This window comes from Emys orbicularis, chromosome 9 (assembly GCF_028017835.1).
Source record: "Emys orbicularis isolate rEmyOrb1 chromosome 9, rEmyOrb1.hap1, whole genome shotgun sequence".
In the NCBI taxonomy this organism is placed as follows: Eukaryota; Metazoa; Chordata; order Testudines; family Emydidae; genus Emys; species Emys orbicularis.
In genome coordinates, this window is record NC_088691.1 from 97,884,029 (window position 1) to 97,909,728 (window position 25,700).

Here is a 25,700-nt window from a genome sequence, read left to right on the forward strand (position 1 = left end):
ACAGTTATTGAAAGTGTGATTCTCATTTTACCTGCTAATCCAACACTTGGATGTGTTTAGAGGAGAGCTTAGTCCTATCCCTCCATTTCAATTTCTCAGCTATTATAGAGACAAATGTTCTGCATTAAACATAACTTTTGTTTGTGTGGCTCTGGCCAATAAAATACTCAAGGGACTATCATGAATACACAGAGCTGCTCCTTCATAATAAAATGAACTTTGTTTGGATCTTTAGAGTGCATCTCCTGAAAGCTTATTCATATAATTCTATGGATCTACCTTCTGCATTTGGCCTTGATTCAACAGTCCATCCCTATTCAGCAAAGCATTTAAGCACAAGCTTAACTTTAGGCACATGCTTAACCCCCAATAGGACTTAGTTGTGTTTCCGGGGCAATGGATCTGTTCTAACTTGGATCCTATATAACTCATTCTCTGGATTGCCCCTTGTCCTCGCCTATCCCCATTACACACTTTATGCCAGCGCTACACAAGTGGTGTGAAAAGCCTTGCACTAGCTATCTACACCAGGGTGAATGTTGCTCTAGGTTTGCAATATCTGGACTTCTTGGATCCTCCAGTTCAAATCCCAGAAGATTACCAGCCTTTCATCTAGAACTGACCAGAAAATAGAATCCCTTCCCATCAACGATTTAATGGTTTTGATTGGTTTTTTTTGTCCCAAATGGGGATGAGAAGTCAAACATGCCAATTTTTTTCAGGGATTTTCCTGACAGAAAATCAGGGTTTTGGGGTTGGGGTTTTTTTTTAGCAAAATTGAAATTTTCCTGCAGAAAAAATTGATTTTATAAAGAGGGAGTTTTCCATTGTAAAATCATTCCAATGGAAAATTCCCAACCAGCTTTCCTTTCATCCTTCTCAGGGGGCTCTGGTGCATACCACGTATTTACTCTGTGTGGTTCTCTCAGAAAAGTTCTTAAAAACCAAGGCCCTACCTGCTTTGTGAAGGCCTTAATATCACTTTTAATAAGATGTGGGTGTTTACTCAGTGATTTTGGCCAACATTTCCTTTCTATTGCACCGTACTGCAGTGTTATTTGCCCTTTGGTTATCACCTTCCACCATGGATAGGGCTGCATTTCAGAGATAATGCCTAGTCATACAGCTCTTACAAACACAATTAGCCCCAGAAAACACCATGGCGCAATTTTTCAAAAGATGGCTCTAATTCTTACGCCTCCATTTCTGCATGGCTAACCTAAGACACCTCAGGCTTGATTTTCAGAGGTGCTAGCAGTCACACCATTAAATGTAAGCGTCAATGTCTATAGGACCTGAAAATTTAAGGGACTCCAAATTAGAAGCCATATTTTGAAAATGTGGGCCCTAAGTTCCGAGAACCTCAGAGTTACAAACACCTCGGGAATGGAGGTTGTTTGTAAGTCTGAAATGTTTGTAACCCTGAAGAAACGTTATGGTGGTTCTTTCAAAAGGTTACAACTGAACATTGACTTAATACAGCTTTGGAACTTTACTCTGCAGAAGAAAAATGCTGCTTTTTAGATATCTTAATTTATATGAAACAAGCAGAGAAATAGTTTCCTTACCTTGTCAAATCTTTTTTTAGACTTTCCCTTCGTTTTTTTGGCAGTTTGCGTTTAACACAGTAGTGTACTGTATTTGCTTTTTTTTTATTTTTTGTCGCTGCTGCTGCCTGATTGCGTACTTCCGGTTCCAAATGAGGTGTGTGGCTGACCAGTCAGTTTGTAACGCTGGTGTTTGTGACTCTCAGGGTTCTACTGTAGCTCTTCGCCTGGGCAAGGGCTTTAAATTCAGGCCTCAAATTTGTGAGGGCTGAAAGCTACTATGTCAGAAACATACTCTACTATTAATTGTGATTTCATGATCTTTCCTTATGTAAGGGAAAACCAGGGTATAGGGAGTAAAAAGTGCCATTTGGGACAAATATTTTTTGAATTAATGCACTTTTTTTTTTCTTTTTGCAGCCAGGCTGATTTTACTCATCTGAGAGATTATCAAGTATTATCACAGTAGATTATGTTTTCATTACTTCAAAACACTAATTATAGCATTAGTGGTTTCATGTTAATAAGATGTGAGTTTTGTTATTGAAATATTAAATGTGGGTAGGGAATATAAATTGTTAAAACTGTATATAATATAAAAATGCTTTTTGTAAAAGATATATTTAATTATCAAAATGAAGACTTTTTTTAAAAAAAGAAAACATTTCACAGTCTTGCTTTCTAGTTTTTTTATTTCCTTATCCATGTTTCCATCTATCTTTTATTTAGGTTTTTATAGCGGTAGGACACATAATTTGAATTTGATTGTAATAGTCCTGGATGCCAGCTGCTTTGATTAAGTCTGATTAAAGAAAGATCATTATAATTTTTTTTTTTTTGCTTCTTAGTATATTGTGCTTGCTTAAACTGAGTAACAAATGAATTGGTTTAGAATTCCGTTTCTCTCCCTTGAGAGTGACAGGATTAAGGGAGAGTGTTATCAGGGCAGCAATTTACTGTAGATCAAAAGGGTAAGTTGGGGAAGTGAAAAAGGTTGTCATCCCTTAGACCTAAAAGATTTCAAAGGCTGCAAGTTTAACAAAAACTCTTTTAATTTCATGCCACCCATCTCGTTTTCATGGTGACCCATGAAAATTGACACAAGACAGTAGCATGTCAGGATTTCTTAAAGGTTGAGGAAATCAACTTATGACTAGGCTGTGAGAACTTGGAGGGGAAAAGTCCTGGGAGCAAGTTTTCTTCCCCCTTTCAACCCTCAAAAAGTTTTCCAGGTTTGTGATCTCAGTTAAAGTTGAGGAAGAGTTTTAAATGAGAGGGAGGGAGGAGAATTCTAGAAAATAGAGATGCCCCTGGACCAAAGACCCACCCCCCTAAATTTTGCACGAGTTCAGAAACAAATCAGAATGGCATGGCTCGGACTAATTAATTGTAGAAACATGTTGTGGAATTACCTTATGATGATCTCCCCCTGCCCACAATAATCTCTACTTCAGGTTGACTAACCCAAAGAAAAGCAAGCAGTTTGTGACAGAAATTCTGTAGTTGCATCTATATCTATAAGGTGGATCGAAAGAGCCCTCCTTTTTATGTGTCCGTGTGATTTTTACACACACAAGTAAAGTTATGCAAAAAATTCTTCTCGATTATAGGCCCCGAACCTGCATTGATTGGAGCTACTACTATGCCAGATTTGGAGCTTCTATGAAGCCAGATATCCCTGGTTTTGGGTCCGTATCACATGCTGTGATCCTCTCCACAATGGGGTTGTGGCACTCTCCTTACCTCATGCTTTTTTGAAAGCAAAAGTCTGTTTAATGCTCTTTATGGAAAACAAGACAAATAAAAAGGAGTGTGTATTTTTCTGTCCTTTCCCATTTTCCTCCAACCACTTCTCTTAGGGCACTTCTATACACATTTTGTTTTTGTTTTTGTTTGCACCAGTGTAGCTACACCAATTCACCTTCACTAGTGCAAACTCCTAATGCAGACAAGCTGTACTGGTTTCCAAGTGACTTGACAGTGACATGGGTGCAGCTTATCTCAATTTGAAAACGATGCAGGCTGCACCATTACAATTCCCTTTTTCCACTGGTGCAGCACATCTATACTAAGGGTTTGGTATGTTGGGGCAGCTACCTCAGTGCAAAAATGACCACTATAGACAAGCCCGTAGGTCCTGATCCTGTATTCCTTGGATATTCAAAATTTGCATAGAATTCAATGACAGGATTGGATGTGCAAGAAATGCAAGATCAGGCTTTTAGAGCTTGACCCTATAAGGTGCTGAGCAATCCTGTGAGGTATTAAGCGCCCTCAGCTCCTCTGTGACTTCAGCAGGATTGAGTGTCTAGTGCTTTGGAAGAAATATTACCATTGAGAACCTCCAAAAAACTCCAGTTTTAATGACCCGTTCATTCCTTTCCATTGCATTTAATTGAGAAAGAGTTTTAGTTAATTTTACAAGATCTGGGGCATTTAGTGTACCCAATTCACACATTTATCCTAACATCTCCAGTACTTCCAGGGATGGCAATTTCTTTATAGGGAAAACTACAGATCAATGCAGCTTTTTCTTTACCCCTCTTTCTGTCAAGGAATATGAGAGTCTTCCAGAAAAGGGAGTTTCCCTCATTCCATAAATGTGTGTGTGTGTGCTTTTTAATATAATGCAAATGAGCCACTGTAGGCTGTAGATCTCCAAAATACACCGTCTTAATGTATTTTCTGACTGCCCTCTTCAGCTCAGAAATGAACAACAAATGTTTTTTTTAATTATGAAAATAATAACATCCACTTTCATCTGTAGTAAACTGTGGATTTTAGCTTCTTTGGGGTAGTGGTGGTTGTTACAGGTGTATACGGTGCCTGGCACACTGATCTCTGAGAGAGGCTTGCTGGTGCTACCATAATAGAAATGGTAAAAATTCACACTTTGTCTCAGGTTAGAATATCACCATTTTTGTCCTCCCAGGGAACAAAATAAACTCCCTCTATTTTCACATGTGAAAATCCACAAAGGGAAATGTACTGTATGTTGACTGCATATACTAAAGAATAAAGAGGGCTTGAGAAACAGACACGGTGACCATATAATAACTATGGATAAATACGATAAGTCTTCTCTTGTTTCTTTGCAAGTGCTTTTCAAGAAGTGAATAATAGTAAAGTCCTCCATCTCACTTAGGGGTTGAGTCTGAAAACAATTACTCACGTGAGTACTCCTTACTCTCACAAGTCGTCCCATTGAAATCAGTAAAGCTACTCATGTGAGTAAGGCTGAACAAGTTCAGGGTTTAAATCACTATGGGGTAGACAAAGGCATACATAAGAACGTTCCCCAAGACTCTTCAGACATGGAGCAGCAAAAGATTTATCTAAGGCTTCCAATGTAAAGCCTTGTAAATTAGTAGCAAGATCTGAAAAATCAGACCGCTGCTGTATTGGGAACCAATGGAGCTCTCTTAATATGGGGATATAGGGGTAATGTGATGGAAAGACTTAGATGCAGTATGTAGTCTCGAAGTTGAATTCTGTCCTCGCCACAATCAGGGAGCAGTGGCTAGAAGTCTAGCGAGCAAATAATTATAGTAATCAAGTCACAACGAAACAAAAGCGGAAACTATTATTTCAGCAACTGGCCAATGGAGCACAAGTTTGTCTGGCTAGATTCCTGTGGTGAGAGTAGGACACAGTTTAGCACAATAATCTGGGCTATAAACTATCGTGCCTTGAAAATGTTTTATAACGGCTGTGAGCTTTTTTAAATAATCCCCTTCACCATCCTCAAAAAATTAAGGTAACAGATAGAAAACACAAATGTGGCCATCGGTGCTGTAAGCAATAAACGATCCCTTTGTTACCAGACAGATCCCTTATGTTTTGTTCTTACTTCAAATTAAAATGAATTTATGGTGAAATTCATTTCCCCTGTGCAAAGCCTGAGTAAATGAGGACTAGAAACCTCCCCTATCTAAAGCCAGGGCTGCAGTAGTAGCAGCAGCAGCATCCCCTTGCACCACCTCACATGAGGTTTGAGTGATTCATAAATTCACTGGTCACTCCACTGATCCACCCACACCACCTCCCTTCCCTCCCCACATACCACTGCCATCGACTGTAGGAGGGCTCAGCGCCAGGCTGTATAGTTGCCTTGCAGTGGGGGTTACCCTTTAACAGGGGTACACCTAGAGCAGGCACTGGTTGTGGAAGAAGCCCTGGCAATGTGGCTCCAGTGGGGCCACAATGGGGAGAGGGAAGTCTGAGACTTAGAGCCAGTGTGAATGTATGGGTTTTGTGGGTGTGCCCCATGGCTTGTTTTGAGGTGGGAAGTGTAAACCCAGGCCCCATCTAAGGGACAGAAGGAGAAACATCTCCATGTGGAGAACCTCTCTGGTCAATCAAGTCCTGTATCATAATCCCCATTTTACAGATGGGGAAACTGAGGCACAGAGTCATTTTTGCCCAAGGTGGCACAGAAGGCGTCTCTGACAAAAAGCAACCCAGGCTCAGATCTCTAGATCGCTAGACCTGTGCTTTAGCCACAAGGTGATTGTCCTGCTGGTATACTTGCCTCAGACTTACATGAAGGGCAGCCTGTAACAAAACTCTTTTACAAGTGAACATAGTGTGTGTTGCACATAGCAGGAAATGTTAGGACATATTACTCTCTTGTTACCCTTAGTATTTTATTCTTTTAAAACTTCTAGCTTCTCTTTTTTAGCAGTGCTTAGAGGAACTCACCCTCTTGCTGAAAGTGTCAAACCTCCATCCCAAACAGTTCCAGCAATGGGTTATTGTTACATGGCTGTACTCAAGGTCATTATTGCCTGGTCACTCAAACTCTCTCTCTGGATTTTCCTTCCCTGAGGGCAGATATTTTTCAGTAACTTGGATGCTTGAAATTTCCCGATCTTGGAATCCACTCTCAAGACCACAGGCGCTGAGAAAGCCTGCTAGCTCAGCCGTTTGTTGCAAAATTAAAGGCAAATTACCATAGCAACTGGAAAAAATCCAGGTGTTGAAGAAGTTTGCCTGTCTGCTAAGTGTTCCTGTAGATCAGGCCAGACTCTGACTTCAGTTTCCTCGTGTAAATCCAGAGTAATTCATCTGAAGTCAATGGAATTTCTCTTGATCTACACAAATGAAATTGAGATCAGAATCTGTCCCATGCTCTTTCAAGTTTTCAGACACAGATTTCATCTTTATGCCCCTTTAAAAAAAAGGGGGGGGGAATAGAGAAGCATTTAAGGGGGAAAATAGAGATGAGAGAGCCCGTAAAGAAATAGTATTTCTATATAATGCACCTTTTTCAATGACAGCTTAGTATTTTTGTTAAACGGCATCGCTTTTAGCTTTCAAAACAGTTTAGCCAACAGTGCTCACACTGCTTTCCACAAGGTAAACCTTGCCCACCCTTATAACCTTTAGGTCATTCCAATCATGTTATTTCTCCCATAATGCCAGAGGTAATGGAGTAGGCAGGAAGTGAAAGCAGAAGTTATACAGCACTGCTCTCCTGCCTTTTGTTTACTTGTCTTTAACTACCTTAAACTACTTTCTTCTCATCATTATAACAATGGGATGAAATGGTTCTTTATAAATGGCCCTGAAGTAAAGGCAGGCTGCAAAGGCTTCGGTAACCTATTATTATGACCTTTCTCTCATCAGTAATTGTTTAGCAGTTTGCGCCTGGAGAACCCATACAGTCTGTAATGTGCCACACCAGGTATGGTGAAAGGACTTTGGGGACAGCTAGAATAATTATTAAATACCAACGTATTATAGGGAAGCCAGTCTCAACAGCTTTAAAAGGCATCACAAGTTTGAATAGTGAAACTATGATCAAATGCACCAAGTGTTTGTTTGTTTTGGGAATACACATAGCTATGAATTAGCACATACAAGCTGCTGCGGCTCTAGATTCACTTGTATTTAAAAGATACCGTAGTATTCTGTAGAAGTCACCTACGGCCCAGATCCAGCAAAGGTATTTGTATGACTGAACTCTTATGGAGTCCCATTAACTTCAGGGAGATGTAAGAGTCTGTCCTCACAGAACCCACTGCAGAATCAGGGCTAGAAATACTCTGTATCCCTGTCATAAGATACAGGGTTTGATCCAAACCCCAGTGAAATCAATGGAAACCTTTCAATTGGTTTGGACCATTACTGTAAGTAGCCTCAAGTTTTCCACAGCAGTTTGATCTAGCTCTATGACCATGGGTTTTACATGTATTTTTCACCATGCTCTGAACATGGCAGCTAATAGAGTTATCCTGATGAACTCTGAGCCAGACCCAGCGGGCCTATAAGAATGGAACGCAAGACAATAGGCGATATGGGCATTGTGGGCTGAGCCATGAATGTTGCCTCATCTCCTGCAATGTGTACCTTGCACTATGTTCTTTGCTGACGTTTGGCATCGGAACACTGAAACTTTGGAATTGTTTGTTCTGTGCCGTGTCTGCATCATTGGAGGTATTTCTTCCAACACTTCATTGTCCTGATCCTCACCACCCACTCTCTTCTGTGCAGTTTGTCTTTTGCTGGACCTTTTCCCATACCAGTTAGAGTTTGCCCTGCAAGTGCCAAAGCATTCATTCTTCCTTTCCTGAATGATGCTCAATTTGCATATTATGCCAACAGCCCAGCTGCTAGAGTCATAGTCAGACTAAATGGCTGTCACACTATTTATACACATTTCTTGTTGTGCTTAGTAACTTGCTCCTTGGATATATGGAGAAAATAATATTGTCTGAATTTGGGTTATTTTTATTGCTTCATTCCCCCCCCCCGGAACTATTTTGACAGATTTTTCTAGCCTCATGGCAACTGTGGCTTTTTTTGGCTTATTTCCTTATTAAGGCTTTTATTATTATTACTTTGAACACAGTCAGTTTGGGGTAGTTAGGAAGAAATGTTGATGCAAAACACAGCCGTGAATGTGCGAATACTTATCACTGAAAATCATGAAGTATTGCAATAAACTGACTCACGTACCCTGGAACTGCTCAGCTCTGTATGTCATAGGCTCTCTACTGCTAGCACCTACTGAAAATCAAGTAACAGACATAATCTAGCGCTTACATGTAGAAGTAGCCCCGTCTCCAGAAACATTTTCTATGGTAACTATCTGTTCCTGACTAATTCTCCTACAAATAGGTTTCCTCCTTTATAGGACTTCTTTTCCCAGCATGCTTCTCAGGGGGCTGGTCCTTTAAATTTGGCAGCAAGCAACTACTGCAGCCCTTAGGTGGCCATTTTGTAATTTGTTATTGCTTTGATGCAGCTCACTGTTGGTAAGTCCTGTTATGTTTTTCTCTGTTTTTCCTTTGCTTATTCCTGAGGAGGTGGGTGGGACATTCTCACAGTAGATTGTGTTGCTTGTGGAGTAGGAGGAGCTGGGTTTTAGCTTTACAAACTCCTTCCTTCCCCAGATTCTGATCCTCATCATTCACTAACCCACTGACCATGCCCCTGCTACTGCAAGCTCCCCAGCTCATGGGGCTGTGAGTAGAGCCATATCAGAGCCCCTGCCTGGCTTTTCTGTTTTGCATCCCTCCTCTCCCCGACCATGAAGCAAAAACAGTTGTGGGCCTGGTTCTCCATTGCCCGGGGTGTTGTGTAGGCACTTACACAGTCAAGTGAGTGCAACTTGGGGGTAAAATTATTATTATTGTAGTAAAGTGGTCATGATAGGGTTAACTGGGTTACCTAGAGTATTATGGGATGGATCCATGCTCCATCCCTCCCTTACCTTTTAGTCAGAGGGAATCCCCCACACACTGTTGTGATGTAGTTAACTAAAGCAGCAAGTTCCTAGCCTGCAGTCCTGTGAGAAGACTGATTTATGTTGCATTGAGTGTCCTTTCACAAACATTATTATTTATGGTTTGTATTGTGCCATGAACCGGGACCCCATTGTCTCAGGCACGGTACAAACACAGAAAAAAAACATGGTTCTACCTCCACAAAGCTTAATACTTCCAAATCAGAATAGTAACATTTTACACCCTCTTTACACTTACTTTACTCTGGTAAAGGTGCAGGGTAATGGAATATCAGACTGCTGTGTTTTAGGCCAGTGGCTCTCAACCCTTCCAGACTACAGCACTCCTTTCAGGAGTCTGATTTGTCTTGCATACCCCCAAGCTACACCTCACTTAAAAACTACTTCCTTACAAAATCAGACATAAAAATACAAGTGTCACAGCACTCTGTTACAGAAAAATTGCTCACTTTCTCATACTATATAATTATAAAATAAATCAACTGGAATATAAATATTGTACTTACATTTCAGTGTATAGTGTATAGAGCAGTACAAAGAAGTCATTGTCTCTATGAAATTTTAGTTTGTACTGACTTCTCTAGTGCTTTTTATGTAGTCTGTTATAAAACTAGGCAAATATCTAGATGAGTTGATGTACCCCCTGGAAGACCTCTGAGTACCCCCAGGGTTATACGTACCCCTGGTTGAGAACCACCGTTTTAGGGCCTCCAAAACTCTGCAGGGAGAAGGGGGCGGGAGGGAAACACTGCAGGATTTGACCTTTAATTTGGAATTACTAGACTTCTGGGAATTTACTTGTTCAAATCCTGGCAGTGTCAACTCGTGCAAGGCATCCATGCAAGACAAATTAATGGAGTTTAATGTGGGCAGGATCTTTCCCACCAGACACTAAACAGGCTATTGTGGCGCATTGTGTGCTGACTGGTTGCTGCCCTCCACCCCCCAGAAGTGGCTGCATTTTATTGGTACTGGTATCATGTTGTCTGTAATGCACGTCAGGAATCCATTGGGATAAAAAGTGTTACATACTATTTTTAAGTGATATTTACAATTAATTAGCACATTTTAAAACTGTGACTTAAATATTGCCAAATATACAAATTTGGGTGGTTAGACAGATGGGCAATTACAGCAAAGAAATTGGCAATTTTTCTTCTCCTTTCAAATATTTAATTTACCAGTATCTTACACCAGTTTCTAAATGGGCCTCTCTTTTCCTTTCATATCATATAGAAGTGATTACAGTAAAGGTGTTTTCTCTCTATAACAATGTACAGATGAAGGCCCAGGTGTTGCATTGTGCTTAACTTTAAAGTTAAACCAGTTCACAGTCCTTGCAGGATCAGGGCCCAATTTATTTTACAGCTATGAGTCCACACAATGATCTTTCAGCATTACCATGAAAAAACGTAAAGAAATTTACATTTAATATGGTTCTATGTGACCTATTTTAACCTGGTTCCACCTCAGTCAAACATTTTTTTTTCTTATTTATTATCTTTCAAAAACCAATTTAAAATTTGGTAGCTTGCTGAAAATTTGGTGTCAAGCTTAATTTTACAGTTAAGCATTATGAGTATTAAATTAAGCTGTCAGCATGGGAATTGATACAGAGGAAGATGTGTACAAGTACAACATGCACACACCATTTTTTCTCCCTCTCTGTGTAGACTGGTAAGTCTTAACAGCAAAACTAGAGGCTGGGAATCACATTTTAGTAATTCTTTTCTAGTTATGTCAGATTTCTAGCATGCTATTAGAAACATATGTGTCATCCTCACCATCACCCAACATATCATTGCTGTTTCAAACTGTTACCAGAGCTGTTGACACAGAATATTGTGTCTGTCGACAGCTCCAATTAGTTGGCGTGTCTGACTACTGACAGCACAGTCTACTTTTGTTTATGAAGACGGTGTGAGCTGTATCTCACTCTCACAACCTCCAGTGGCAGACAGATGGATAGAACTATATAATCATCAACGGAAGCGGGTGATATTCTGTCTTCACAAATCATCATGTGGAGCAGAACCAACGGCCTTTTGTCTGCTTTTAGAAATGACTGCAAGATTCCTCCCATCTGTCAAGTTATGAGGATGAATATGTATAAAATACATCAGATATATATGCAGGGTTTTGTGTTAGAGGTTTATTTGGTTGGGGGATGAGGGAGAAGGGGGGAAAAACTGCTACTTAATTTCCACCAGATGTTAGTTATGAGACATGGAACTGCAGAGAGAAAAGCACAATAATTGTCTCTAGAATGAAACTTTTATGACTTTTTTTTTTTTCAAAATTATTCCTTTTCTCCCCCCAGGACTGGAACAAACTCTTTCCTCATTTGCAAATGTGCAACCCTGTTGATTTCACTGAGGTTGTGCAGTTGTAACTGAGGGTGGAATTTAGTCCAGTGCCCTGTTTACAAATATTTAACTGCTTACATTGTGTGATCACAAAATCTCAGCACCTGCTAGCCAATGCTGTTGCACTTCTGACTTAATAGTGGTGACTGGTGTAAATTATTTTCTAATATTAATATTGATCTGAATCCCAAAGTCCTTCCTCAGGCAAAACACTCATTGGAGTAAGAGCTTTGTCTATGGACACACAGAGCAAGGAATTCAGGATTTGGTCCATTCAGCTGAATTCATTCATTCCTAGCAAAATGTGGCTGTTTTGATGATGTAATTTATTTTCCTAAAAGCAACATTATCTTTTCCAACATTTTTAAGAGAAAAAGATTGAAATAATTGAAAATGTGAACACCTTATTTCTAAATATAAGAAAAAAACTTACCAAGCATTGCCATAGGAAAGACTTTTATTGTAAGCGGTAGAATTTCTCTGCACAGTCTTTTCTGTAAACAAAATCATAGCATGGAATTGTACGATATGGCCTGTGATTTGTTCTCTTTTTTTCCTTCCTGTTCTGTATTATATGGTTTTATTCAGCTTACCTCTGCAAACGCTTGCTACAGATTTCCTGGCTTCATTCTGCCCCCTTCAAGTTAGTTTTACTATTGACTTCAGTGGGAGCAGATTAGGACCTTGCCTAGAAAGTCAGGGTCTTGGATGCAGTTTCTCAGTATTTTGAAATCATTTAGCAAATCTGTGGATGCCACTCCCTCACATCTCATGGGAAACTTGGGCCCTGATCCCGCAGAGACTTTTATACAAGGGTTTAATTTTCCACACTGTATCTTTGAAGTCAACAGGGCTACCCCCAGGTATGTGTGTAAGTCTGTGCAGTAAAAATGGCTCATTCCATTTTTGGCCTTGCCTTTTATTTAGGTGTCATCCCTTCCATTAAGCCAACTGTTGGGAGAAAGCTGAAATTAGAGTTAGTTTTTGTCAGGTAGTGTTTAGATTTTTTTAAAATAAAAATTTATGGAAAAGATTTTGATACAAATGATGCCCTTTTTTAGAACTTGTAAAAAAAAAAACCCAATAGAATTCTCTATCTGGAATGTAATTGCCTATTTAAATTCTGTGGGATTCAGAGTAATTTTTAAAGCTGTGTTTGATTTCTAAATAAACCCTATTTAGTTCCATCCCTATTTAATTTCATGAGGCTTTCCCATAAGGGTAAAAGAGGACCCAGTACTAATGAGAAATATTATTGACGTAGGGAAAAGCCAATTCCCCAGGTGTTCCAAGCAGTAGTTACTGCAGCTGAATCAATAATGGGAAAAAAATCTGTGAATATTGTTTTCAAATTTTAAAATGTCTGCACTTCAGCCATCTTTGCCCTGTGTTTGTTTTTGCTTCATGCAAACATTTGGGTAACTGAGTTGTTTTGGCAAAAGTGTTTGCAAAAGGTGCATCTGACTTTGAAATTCTGAGAAACTGAATTTGAAATTTGCATGCACAAGTATTTGTGCTAGAAGTGTTTGCATGCTTATCCACTCAAGAATCATCAAAGATATCCTGTGACCTCTTGGTCCACTCATAACCAAACAACATAGCTCAAATTTCAAGTATTCATGATCAGCCCAGAAAGTGGTGGTAGTGGTGTGGAGAATTCAAAGATATTTGCTGAACACATGTGACTAATGAATAAATTTGAGGAAACCACAATCAGCTCATGAATATTCTGTGTGGCAAAAAAGGGGCTAAATTAGGTGAATAAATTATTCATTTCTAATTATTGACTCAGCTCTGCTAATTACTATGAGCCAATTCTTATTCAGGCAAAGATCCCATTGAAAGTCATCATTAAAATCAATAGGAGTTTTGCTTGACTAAGGACTCTGGATCAATAGAAATTAGTGTGGGTAGGATAGACTATCAGGGGAGAAAATAGAGGCTACTGACCATAATATTTCCAGAGTTAGTTGAGCATATAGAACTGACCCTGTCCATGCCCTTCCACCCAGGCAGAGAGGGCACTGAGTGAAGTGGAACCAATGTAGCTTTGTTGGGGGACAGTACACAGGGGATTCACACTTCTTATGCATCCATCATGGAACGCAGGGTGGGGGGAAACCACGAAGGGGGAAAGTTTAGGAGCGGTGATAGGTCTGGGTAGGATCAAGTGTGTGTCCACTGGATCTGTGACTACATGGGGCACTTCACCCTCCCACTGGGAGCTGCGGGAGACCTGGGTCTGTAAAGCATCTCTGCATTTGCTCCACAGCTTGGGAGGAGTCATCCAGACACCTGTGGACAGCCTCGTTACTTAAGCTGTGCATTGGGCACAGGATTTTACTGTTAGAGAAGAAAGCTTTCCAGGTTACAAACACAAGACTGATCAATGGATGGACTTAATAGGGTCTCAAAGCTTTCTCTCCTCCTGTTACTATACCAGTAATGAGGACTAGGGATGGTCCTTGAAATGGTTTGTGGTTGATTATTCACTTGCAGATACTTTTGGGGACATGAATGTTGGCACATAAACATGATTGAATTGAGGTATGTGTGCTGGTCAGCAGGAGCTGAAGCAATGTGGATATTCGTTTTGTAGTTCTTCCTCATCTAAACGAGGGGGATTGGTTAATGGTGGAAGCCTCAACTTAGAAACACTCGGACTCACTATCACAGGTTCATATCACAGAGTCAGCTCTGCCCTTCAGTGAAAGGTAAAACTGAAGATGGGCCTGAATTAAAATCCCGCATCCATATGCCTTTTGAAATTTGGATCTGGATCCAAGCTTTGTGGGTGGATATTATCAGTGTGATGGAGCGGAAAGGACAATCTATGATTTAGGCACTAGGCTGGGAGGCAGGAGTTCAATTCCTACCATTGCAACAAACTTCCTGGGTGACCTGAGGCACATCGCTTAATCTCTCTGTGCCTCAATTCCCCATCTTTAAAATGGGGATAATAGCTCTTTTCTTTGACCTTTTAACCGTTTTGCCTATTTAGATTGTAAGCTCCCCAGCTGTGGCAGAGCAGGGCAGGGCCCCAAATGGGTCCTCTATCTATTACTGTAACACAAATAATAATGGTCAGAACTGAATGGCTTGTGAAGTCTGGTAGTAGGTCCAATCTCTTTGGCTCAGGCCCATCTCTAGATCAAACTTTGTTCCATGTAATTAACAGTGTGAGGGTCTTTGGGAAGGAACCCTTAAATAAAGAGTCCTATCTGCCCTGGGGATGATATTGAAAATCTCATAGCGCATTTGTTAGTTTTGGGGTTTGTTAGTCATGTTTGGCACAATGTCTTTGTCCAAAATATCCGTTTCTTCCTCTAGAGAGTTATGCCCTAGCTAGATGCCATCTTCCAAGATATGGCTGCATTTTAGAGACATTTTATGTTCTTGGTAGTGACACCTCCTCATCAGTTATCAGGAGTGGACCACATCCACCCTGATCGAATTGGCCCTGTCAACACTGGTGCTCCACTTGTAAGGTAACTCCCTTCTCTTCATGTGCCAGTATATTTATGCCTGTATCTGTAATTTTCACTCCATGCATCTGAAGAAGTGGGTTTTTTACCCACGAAAGCTTATGCCCAAATAAATCTGTTAGTCTTTAAGGTGCCACCAGACTCCTCGTTGTTTTTATATGTTCTATGCATATGCAGCGCTTGAATTCAAAACCTCCACCCCAAGGCAAAAGGAGGGTATAAAATGCATTAATTCCATCCTTTTCTGCTTGTTCCCAGGACATTTTTTCCAGAATTACTAGAGTGTTTCTTTCTTTAAAATACTTCAGTATATCCTCAGGGCATCTGTAGAGGTAATGCAAAGAGGCATTTAGTCGGAAATGCTGAGACAAGAAGTCTCTCCCATCCACTGGAGGCAGGAGGGTGTGCAACAATATGCCGTAGCATTCCCTAATTAAAATCTGCCTTTGCTGTGCTTATACTAGCAAATACCTAGATATGCCCTTTTCATGTACCCAGAGGCATACATGGTTTATAAAGCTGTGATCGAGTTCCCTTTCCTTCTGTTAAAATAATTCAAATGTAATAAAATTTCATTTGGAGAAGAAATTGTTGTAGCTAAAAGATACCCACTGTGCACGCCGCCGGCCAAATTGTTCTCTAAAACACTCCAAGCACAGCGCCCGTTTACATTAATTTTTGATCTTCTTGTCCCCCCTTTCACAGTAAATCTATGAAGTCTTTGGAGTTGAACTCACCCACAGTAGCTTTGAATTTCTTCCATAGTGGTTGTGGTGGTAATTTCTTTCTACTTTTTATAGCACCTATGCTAGGGTCTGGTCAATCTACGGCATCTCGGTTTGTCTACTTATTAGCAGTATTGCAGAAGTGTCTAGAGGCCCCAGCGCGACTGGTTCCCTCGCCTCCTTCTGTACTAGACACAGTGTAGGCGCACCGTATGGTCCCTGCCCTGAAGAGCTTACAATGGAAATAGACAAGTCAGACAAAGGAACTATTATTATCCCCATTTTGCAGATGGGGAACAGAGGCCCAAATCCACCAAGGTTTTTGAGCACCTAACTCCCATTGAGATCACTAGGAGCTAGGTGTTTAAATATCCTTGAGGATTTGTGTTAGAGAGATCAGCTGATTTACCTAAATCTGTGGCAGAGACATGAAAAGAACCCCTGTAGCTTGTGACCCTGTGGAGCGCCTTCACCACAAACCATTCTTCAGGCAAATATGATAAGCCATGTTTTGCCCTTGTGGTAAACTCCTGTGGGGCAAACTACAGCTTGGGTATATTTCAGAGTAGACAAGATTTTGGTGTACCACAGCCCAAACCTTCAAAAGGAACGTGTCCAAGGACTACAGGACCAATCAGTTCAGCTCCATGAGTAGAGTCCAAGTTTCTCCCCTTCCTAGTTCCATGTAATTTTGTCCAAGATCCCTATCAACAAGAATGCCGAGGGTCAAATTCTGCCATGACTTAAATCCCACCCACTGAAACTTTGATTTTTTTGTTTAAAATAAATAAATAAATAAAAATAGATTGAATGGGGTTAAAATCAAGGCAGAATTTGATCCTAGGACTTTTAAACCGTTTTTAAAAAAAATTCGGGCCAATTTTTTTGCTGGTGAAATTCCACTGAAAGTAGTGGAGTGACACCAGGGGAAAAATTGCTCCTGGTGAGTAAGTATTATTCCCATTTTACAGAAGGCGAAACTGAGAGATGTGAGATGTAAAATGACTTGCCCAAAACAACAGGAGGAGTCCGTGTCGGTGCTAATATTAAAACTCAAACCTGGTCTTCAAACCACTAGCCCGCACCTCTCTTTATAGATAGAGCTCCATCAACACGTGTTTTTTCGTCATTTTGCCCAACTTGCTGTGTTGCCTGGTGCTAATCCTGGGACCTACCCTAATTCTCGGAGTTCTTTTCCTATTTTGCATTGTAGGATAACAAGTATCTTGACTGTAATCTATTAATTGAATAATTGAATAAACTTGTTTCCCTAGCAGTGAGAGCATATTGTTTGCATACAATGTCATCCCAGGCCCTCCAGCTATCGAAAGATTGCCAGATATGTTTATTAAACCCCCTGAGCTTGGAAAGAACACAGAGAACTGTCATCTAGAGCAATACGAAAGTGCCTATCTCAGCTGGGGATCTAGCTGTTATGAATAAAGGAAGAGTTTGTGGTAGAGTTTTGAGATGTAAAGAGAAAAAGCTTCCCTATGGTGCAAATGTGTTGTAACCCTCAGGCGAAAAAAAAATATTGAATTGTTGATGGCAGTACAATGTAATTATTGCGTTAGCTACAGCTAGGTCTGTAAGCTTCGAAAGGTAAAATCCTGGTGATTTGGGCTTTTTTATTTTTTTTAAAAAAGGACAATTCAAATTCTGATTTGTAACCATTTTTAAGTTTTCATTGATTATGAATTGCACAAAAAGTATCAACAGAATTTCAAATAATTTTGTATAACTTTGGGTTTATAAAAACCCAGCTATACAACCAGTGTGTTACATCTGCTTAGCCTTTTCCTCTATTTTATTCTCAGTAGGGGGATTTTGTGTCCGCCTGTTTCCCCAGTTCTAATGGAATGCAAACCAGGCAATGTTTAAATTAAAGATAGGCCAAAATGGTAAAGTCTGGCTCCACATCCAAACTTTTCCATCTTCTGAAGTCAATGAGGGTGTTGCCATTGACTTCAATGGAGCCAGGATTTCAACCCCACAGTACAGAGCCGTAATGTTGGGATCTATGTTGAACCTTCCTAGGGCAGTTGGGGTGTGTGTGTTATCTGATCTGTGGTTTTGGATCAAGATGTCTCTGTTTAAAACAGGGCTTGATACCAAAGAATAAATGAGGATTCAGTGCACATCTTTCCCCAATCCTTCCCTTTGAGTGTTTCAAGGTTCAATAGACATATGAGAAATCTCTGACTAGCTGTCTTGAAAAAGAGATTTCTGTTGCAGGTGAAGAAACAAAACAAAACAAATATCTATATGAATCTAATCTGATAGTAGTTATGTGGCAAAATAAAACCATTTCGCTACTGGGCGTTACCTTTGTTAATTTTTCTAATATAAAAGAGGCCTAAGGAGATTGCTTTTTGGCAGCTCTTACTCTGTCACAATAGAATGTGCTCTTAATATTTAATGATGAGAAGACATGGAAAATATGCCGTAAATCACCCTTGGCCTAATCTGTAGCAGTGCAGTACAGACTGAAAGTGGGATGAAAGCTATCCTTGCGCAATGTGAATCGTTCAAAGACAGAAGGAGACTTTCCATGGACTCCAGTGAGCTTCAGATAGTGCCCCATGTGTATAAATCCAAAATAACTTGTTTATTATTTATGTTACACTTGCCTCTGGAGGCCCCAGTCAAGATCAGTACCCAGTTGGGCTAGGCGCTGTTTAAACATAGAGGCTCTCCCTGTTCCAAAGACCTTGCCATCTAAATAGAATAGCTGGTTCATAAAATAACCCTTTTCTATTAACAGTAACTTGATTCACATGAGGATGCACAGGAGCTGTCCGACAAGCGTCTTGGCTATCCCGCTAGGATGTGGTTCTGTGCTATGAGTATGGTGAAATTGTATGCAGTGATTTCTGTTACCTCAGTGCAGAAAGAAGGTCACGCACTTCTTTGCTTCCTGCCACAAGCCATATACCCTCCCTTCATTTTCCAAAGGGGAATTGCTCTCCTTTTCATGCTGATCTCTTGAGGTCATTATAAAGTATCTTTGACATTACTTGAGTTTTCCTTTAAGGTGCATTAGGACGGTTCTGTGGCTAATGTGTATTCATCACAGAGTGTACTGTGTGATTTATTTGATGCAGCATATGTCAACTCATTTCTTCAGATCATGGATTCTCAACCAGGGTTGGGGCGGGGTGGAGTCGTGAGCCCCGATGTTTCAGGGGGTCATGACCACCTTACTGGCTAGATGAAAGGGGAGTCCTGAAATTTTTCTCTGTGGTATCATGGGGTCACAATATGAAAAAGGTTGAGAACTACTGCTTCAGGCATTGAGGATGAAATTCCGGCCCCATTGAAGTCAATGGGAGTTTTTTTCCTTTGACTTCAGTGGGGGCAGGATTTCAAGGCATCGTATACATAGAGGTTTGCAGTCATCAGCCACCATCCACTGATGCAAATGCCTAGTATAGACAGGCAAAATCAGGGTAAACTGCACTGATGCCCTGAACTTAGAGCTTTTCCTGTCTACATTAGAGAGTTTGTATTGGAGCAGCTACACTGTCTGCTGGCCACTGATGGCTGTAAAATGGGGCAAATCCTCAGTGTAGACAAACCCTTTGGTAGATTTTTAAATAGTTAAGAGTCAACTTCAATAGTTAAGGATCATCTGTTAAAGAGGAACTGTGGGAACAGCGCCATTCCAAGGAGGTGAAGTTCATGGGCACAAGTAGATGCCAGTCTCTTACTTTCACCACTGTTTTATTTTTGTGCAGTATGTCTCATGAAATTTTTGCAGACTCTGGAGCCTTATGGATAGAATTAGGTTTTTTTTTTTTAAATATATTGATTGGTGCATGCGAGTACCAGTTGTTTGATCTTTAGCCCAACCCCAGAACTGAAGCCCATTCCCCCACCCATCAGCGTTTGCCCTTGCTTCACTTGAAGGCCAGTACTTTTGTAATTTGTGATATGTCGTCAACTAAAAAGTGTTGGATCCCTGTGGTGCAAAGGATACTGCAGAATTTTGTGGGCTTTTTATAGAACTGCACAGACATTCTGCTGAACATGTTTGCAGTGTGAATTCCTGCAATTTGCAGGAATTTGCTATACTTTTCCGCTGATAGCACCATGTAAGTGCTATATTTAATCTAAATTGGTTAGTTCGAAGCTTTTAAGTATTCATACTGTAGTCAAGGTTTCAGATTTTGATCATACCTGCAATCTGGTCTTCTGCTGATGAGTTATTACGTTTAAGTATTTTTCACTGAAGCTCCTTTCAACCACATATTTTCAAAGTCTATCGTAGAAGCAATGTAGGTAGGGCACTGGGTTGGGAGTCAGGAGTTCTAGTCTTGGCTGTGCTGCTGACTGCATGTATGGTTTCAGGCAAGTCACTTCATGTACCCATGCCTCAGTTTACCCATATGTAAAATGGGGATAATGATACTGACCTCCTTTGTGAAGTGCTTTTGAGATCTATTGTTGGAACGTGCTATATAAATGCTAAAGATGAGTATTATCATCTTTGAGATTTCATTATTTAGTAAACACCGAGGCAGAATTTTGGTGGTTGAAATTAAACAGACATAATGACTTGAATTGTTATACTTGAGATTCCTGAAAAGAGCACAACCTGATACAGTGCTGACCAGGGCACATCCTCCTCTCTCATGGCCATTTGTAAATACAAGGCTTGGTTGTTCAAGATGCTGAGCACAAGTAACTGTGTCTTTGACTTCAGGGGGTCACTCTTGGTTTACAACAGTGTTTGTGAGATCAGAATCAGGCTCTTGATCACTGCCAACAGGGGCTAGATTTGAAATGACAACCTAGAAGTGAAAGGTTCCATTTTGGATGAAATACCGATCTGAGTTACAGCAATGTAAATTAAGAGTATTTTCCATTGACTTTGGTGTAATTGAGGACTTACCATTTCCCTGTGAATCAGATTATAAGGAGTTACTTTTTCTCTCTCCCGGGGCATGAAGGAAGAATTGAGCCGCATTTTCTGTAGGCTAAGGTTTCTGTTGATAAACCCATGAACACTTCACCATGTAAAATAAATCTCCCTTTTTGACATCCACTTTCATGACTGTTTTAAATCACTAATGGTGAAATCCTGGCCCAGTTGAATTCATGGCAAAATGCTCATTGACTTCAGTGGAACGGGAACCAGGGTTACACCTCAAATGTTTTGCTTCAGAAAGACCTTTAAGTTTAGCTTTTATACCTTGGGAAAATCCAAAACACATTCGGAGTCTTGTCTGCTGTATTCTTATGGACCTTAGATGTGACACCATGTAAGTATTTGGCGCTTTGCTTTTATTTTTTCTGTGTGTGTGTGTGTGTGTGTGTGTGTGTGTGTGTGTGTGTGTGTGTGTGTGTGTGTGTGTGTGTGTGTGTGTGTGTGTGTGTGTGTGTGTGAATGAAGAATTCCAAGGTGGTCGATGAAAAGGTGCACACCCATCTTGAGCCATTTTTAAAATGATTTCTGAAACTAACCTCTCAATTGCAGGCAAGAAGGAGAGTAGGAAATAAATTTGTTTGGGTTTAAAATCATTACATCAATGTAAAAAAACCTTAGCTTTTATCAGAAACTATTTAAGTTATCTATTTATTTCCCATGAAATTGTCCAGATAGCTAAAGAATCCTAAACAGATTTATAAGATGCAATTCTCGTACAGATCTCTCCAATGTGTTTATTTTCCCTTCCTAGAAGGCCTGTATTATATCGAGGGTGGTATGTATTATTACTGCTTATTTACTTTCATCACAAAGCTCAGGAGTTTATTGTCAGTACAAAAGTAAGTACGACAACAACAACAAATAAATTTCTTGGACAGTTGTTATAGTAAAGCCATTTTATCACAGGTCTTTTACCCAGAATGACAGTCTGTGTTGCCTATCACCCTTTACACAATATTCGGTTGTTATGATATTGTATATAAGCATTAACAAATAAAGGAATGCATCCACAACAATTATGTTCCTCTTCTGCTTGATTTAGTTGTCAGCGTGCATTCATGTTCTCTCTTAAGTATTTCCTTCACAGCCTTGTCAGGCATACCTTTTTCTCCCTGTAATGTCAACTTAGTACAGCAGGCAAGCCAGGTGAGCCTGGCTCACTTTCAGGTTTTGTCTGTCTCTTTATCTGAATTTTTTAAAGGGGGGACTTTAGAGAGGTAATTGCCATAAATTACACACTGTCTGTGGTAAATTGTGATGGGAACATAATTGAAAACTGAGCTGAGCAGCACTTCCTTGGGCCAAGCAGGGAGAACTAGAGACAGCCGTCACAATTTGGAGGGGCCTGACAAACAGTTTTCAAACTCCTCTCTCCCAAGGTGTAATCGATTCCTGTTCACCACGATTTGCAGCACTCTGTCAAGGACTGGCCTGAGGTGCAGCGTGATGATTCTTTGGGGAACACTCATTTTACATGAGGGGAATAGCCTTCTTGCAGGAGCAGAGGAGCCCGGCGGCTTGTGCTAGGATCCATGCACAGATGCCATTATTTAAAAAGTTTTATAAGGGGCAGTTGTCCAAGGTCCAGAGTCACTGTAGGGTTTCGTGTGCATGCTGGTGAATTGAAGCGTACATCTACCCCTTTGCAAACATTACAACTTCCTATGGGAAGTAGTATCAGGGGGTAGCCGTGTTAGTCTGTATCCACAAAAACAACAAGGAGGATAAGGTGCCACCGGACTCCTTATTGTTTTTATGGGAAGTGGGCAACTATTAGGGCTGGGCAAAGAACAGGAAGACCAATTTTCTATAATTTTCACATTCCTTTCCCCCCATTTTTAATCAAAAATTGAAATGTTGATTAAAAGTTTTATCAAGAAATGTTGTCAAACTCTTGTAAATATGATCATTTACATGCGGAAACAAAAGCAGAAAGGCTACGTGACTTGACTAAGACCATAAAATGGAGTTAGTACCCGGGCAAGGAATAAAAGGCAGAATTCTCTCACTGCCAACCCCCATTCATAGTCCACTAAACCACACTGCCTCTCACACTGTTTAACAGCCCGGGAGAGAGGAGCTGGCTGTGCCACAGGCAGCGCTTAGAGGGAGTTAGTGCCAGCAGCAGCCGCCTGGGGTGGTGTCATTTCTCCTAGCTGTGAAATAATGTAGGGGCTTGTCTACATGGCAAGGTACTGCATAGCAAACCAGAGTGCAAATCTGCTGCGCAGTAATGTCCTGTGTGCACTGGACTGCTACAGCACAGTGAAAGTCCCTGAGTGTGGAATAGCACGCCAAGCCGTGCACCAGCATTTTCAGTGTGCGGTAGTAGCGTCCACATGGCACATTACTGCATAGCAAGCAGGTGTGGTTCAGATTCACAGCCCGGCTTGCCGCACAGTCACTTGCCATGTAGACAAGCCCCAGAACCCTATCAAAAATCAAGAGAGCTCTGGCCATGGTTTTCTAAGAGCTTAAAAATCAGCCCTCATGTAAGGGATGAGCCAGAAGTACAAGGCCAAATCTATGACAGACTTTCAACCCAACGTAGGATTAAATTTTCAAGGCCTTCCTCACAATGAACGAAGGGCTAGAAACGTACAAAGCGGTGAGTGCTGGCCATTCTTCTCCCCCACTCCAAATCTGCAGCCCGCACAGACCAGCTCTGGGAATAACTAGGTTAATACCTCCATTACCAAGGGAAAATGGTCTTCAGAACACTGAATACAATTTGTTTTGAGTATCCACCGGAGAGGCTGGCTTGCCTTTCTTTCTGTCTTTCCCTCCCCCTTCTGAAATTAAACTGAATGCTCGGTGTTTTACTCTGCTGGTCCAAATCATTGTGCTGATAGATCTGCTACCGAAGTGGACTCTTTGTAAAGGCCCCAGCATCTTCCAGGATGGGAAGACCCAGCAACAGGACTTGGGACCACCTGAGTACACCATTCCCTGCTCTCAGGGGCACTAGGTGGACTGGAGCCCCTCTATGGAATTTCCCAGGGAGAGTGGTCTTATAAGAAGACCCGAACATCCAAGAAGGCAAGACTCCAGCAGCAACTGCCATTTCTAGCAGCACCAGGGTATATGGGGAGCGGGTTATATGATCCCCCCCCGAGCCAGCACTTTGAGGGTACGTGGTTCCAGCAACTCCCCTGCCTCTCAGAAGCAACAGGAAGTGACACTGTTACACATAGCTGCACAGTTCTGTGGCATTTATGCAAATCACTCAATAGTCTAATTTGCATATTTATAGGTGAAACTTTGCATACAACACAATTCATTTTGTGGTCAAAATTCAGCTTATGAGCAACACAGCAAGTCCCAAGCAATGTCCAGGTTAGGACATGGAGCTGTATAAAGTTTGGCAACTGTGGCTGGGATAAACTGGAAGCTGTCTGGGGGGGGTGTAAATTTGGCAGTGCTGGGGTAGCTATCAGTGGTGAGTGCCTGGGGAGGGTGTTTTTTGTTTGCTGTGGGTGCCTGGGGTTGTTTTCTGGGTGCTGGAGAGTCATAAGAGTTGGTTGGGTATGGCCCTTGGACTGGTGCTGGGGGTTGAAAGGCTGCTGAGGTATGCTGGTGGAGAGATAGGAGGTGACTGCATGCAAGGGTAGCTGCTGGTAGGTTTAGATGGTGTTTGCTTGGAGTAGCCTAGTGCAGGCAAGGGGGTCTGGTGCCAATAGTGGGTCTCTCCACTTATGCTTCTGCTGACATTCCTTCCTCCGGCTGCGCCTGCCCAGGGCCAGCTCTAGGTTTTTTGCCGCCCCAAGCAAAAACATTTTTGGCTGCCCCCCCCAGCCTTGGTCTTCCCCCCCCCGCACCCTCCTGGTGCCCCAGTCCTGGGCTCTTCCCCCCACACCTGCACCCCCTGCCACCCCAGCTCTGGGTTCCCCCCCTCCCCCCCACCCGCACCCCCCTGCCGCCCCAGCCCTGGGTCACTGGTAACTCGCTCCCAGGGCGGGTCATCAGCATCCCGCTCATGACACTAGCAGGGGCAGAGGCTGCATCCACCCAACTCCTTCCTGGCACCCAGGGGGGCCCTGACTCTGCACGCTCCCCCCTCACCTCCAGCCGGTCTGGCGCTGGCAGGGTCGGGGTAAACAGCGGGGCTCCCGGGCCGCGCCTCAGCCCAGGGTCCCCCCAGCCGGGACTCCTGCCTCCAGGACCAGCCAGGAATTGGGAGGGCAGAGCCGGGGGAACACTGGCAGGGGGCTGAGGAGCCAGGGCAGGGCAGCCTCAGAGGGAGCAGCTGGCGGGGAACGGAGCCCCGGAGACTGGGACATGGGCCCCGCACGGCAGCGCCCCGGGCACCGGTCCCCTCTATGGCCCTGCTGCTGCTCCTGGCCGCCCTGCCACAGCCCCTGGTTGGCTCGGGCCGCTTCGCCCAGCCCCAGCTGTGGCGCTGGGGGGCGGCCCCCAGCCTGTGTGTCCCGCGCTTCACGTGTCTGAGCCCGCCGGATGGCCCGCCCGGGCCCGACGGCATGAACCACAGCGGCCCCAGGGCGCCCCCCCGCACGATGCGCTGCTGCTGGACCCCAGTCCCGGGGCCAGCTTTGACCACCCGCTGCAGCCCTTCCACCTGGACTTCGGCGTCAGCTTGGGGGCCGGGACAGCGTGTACCTGGGTGAGCGCCCGCAGGGCCAGCCCCGCCCCCCCCCCCACGGATGGCCCGAATGCCTCCCCTGCAAATGTGCTGCCCCAAGCATCTGCTTGCTTTGCTGGTGTCTGGAGCCGGCCCTGTGCCTGCCTCACGTGACTCCTCCCTAACAGGGATCCAGGAGGAGGGAGCAACCACTGAGAAGGCCTCACAGCACCTTCTAATGGCCAGAAGTCCCAACTGTAACTCCTGCCCCCAGCTTTGCAGGAAGATGCATAGGGCTCAGGCTGAGGTGCAGACAAG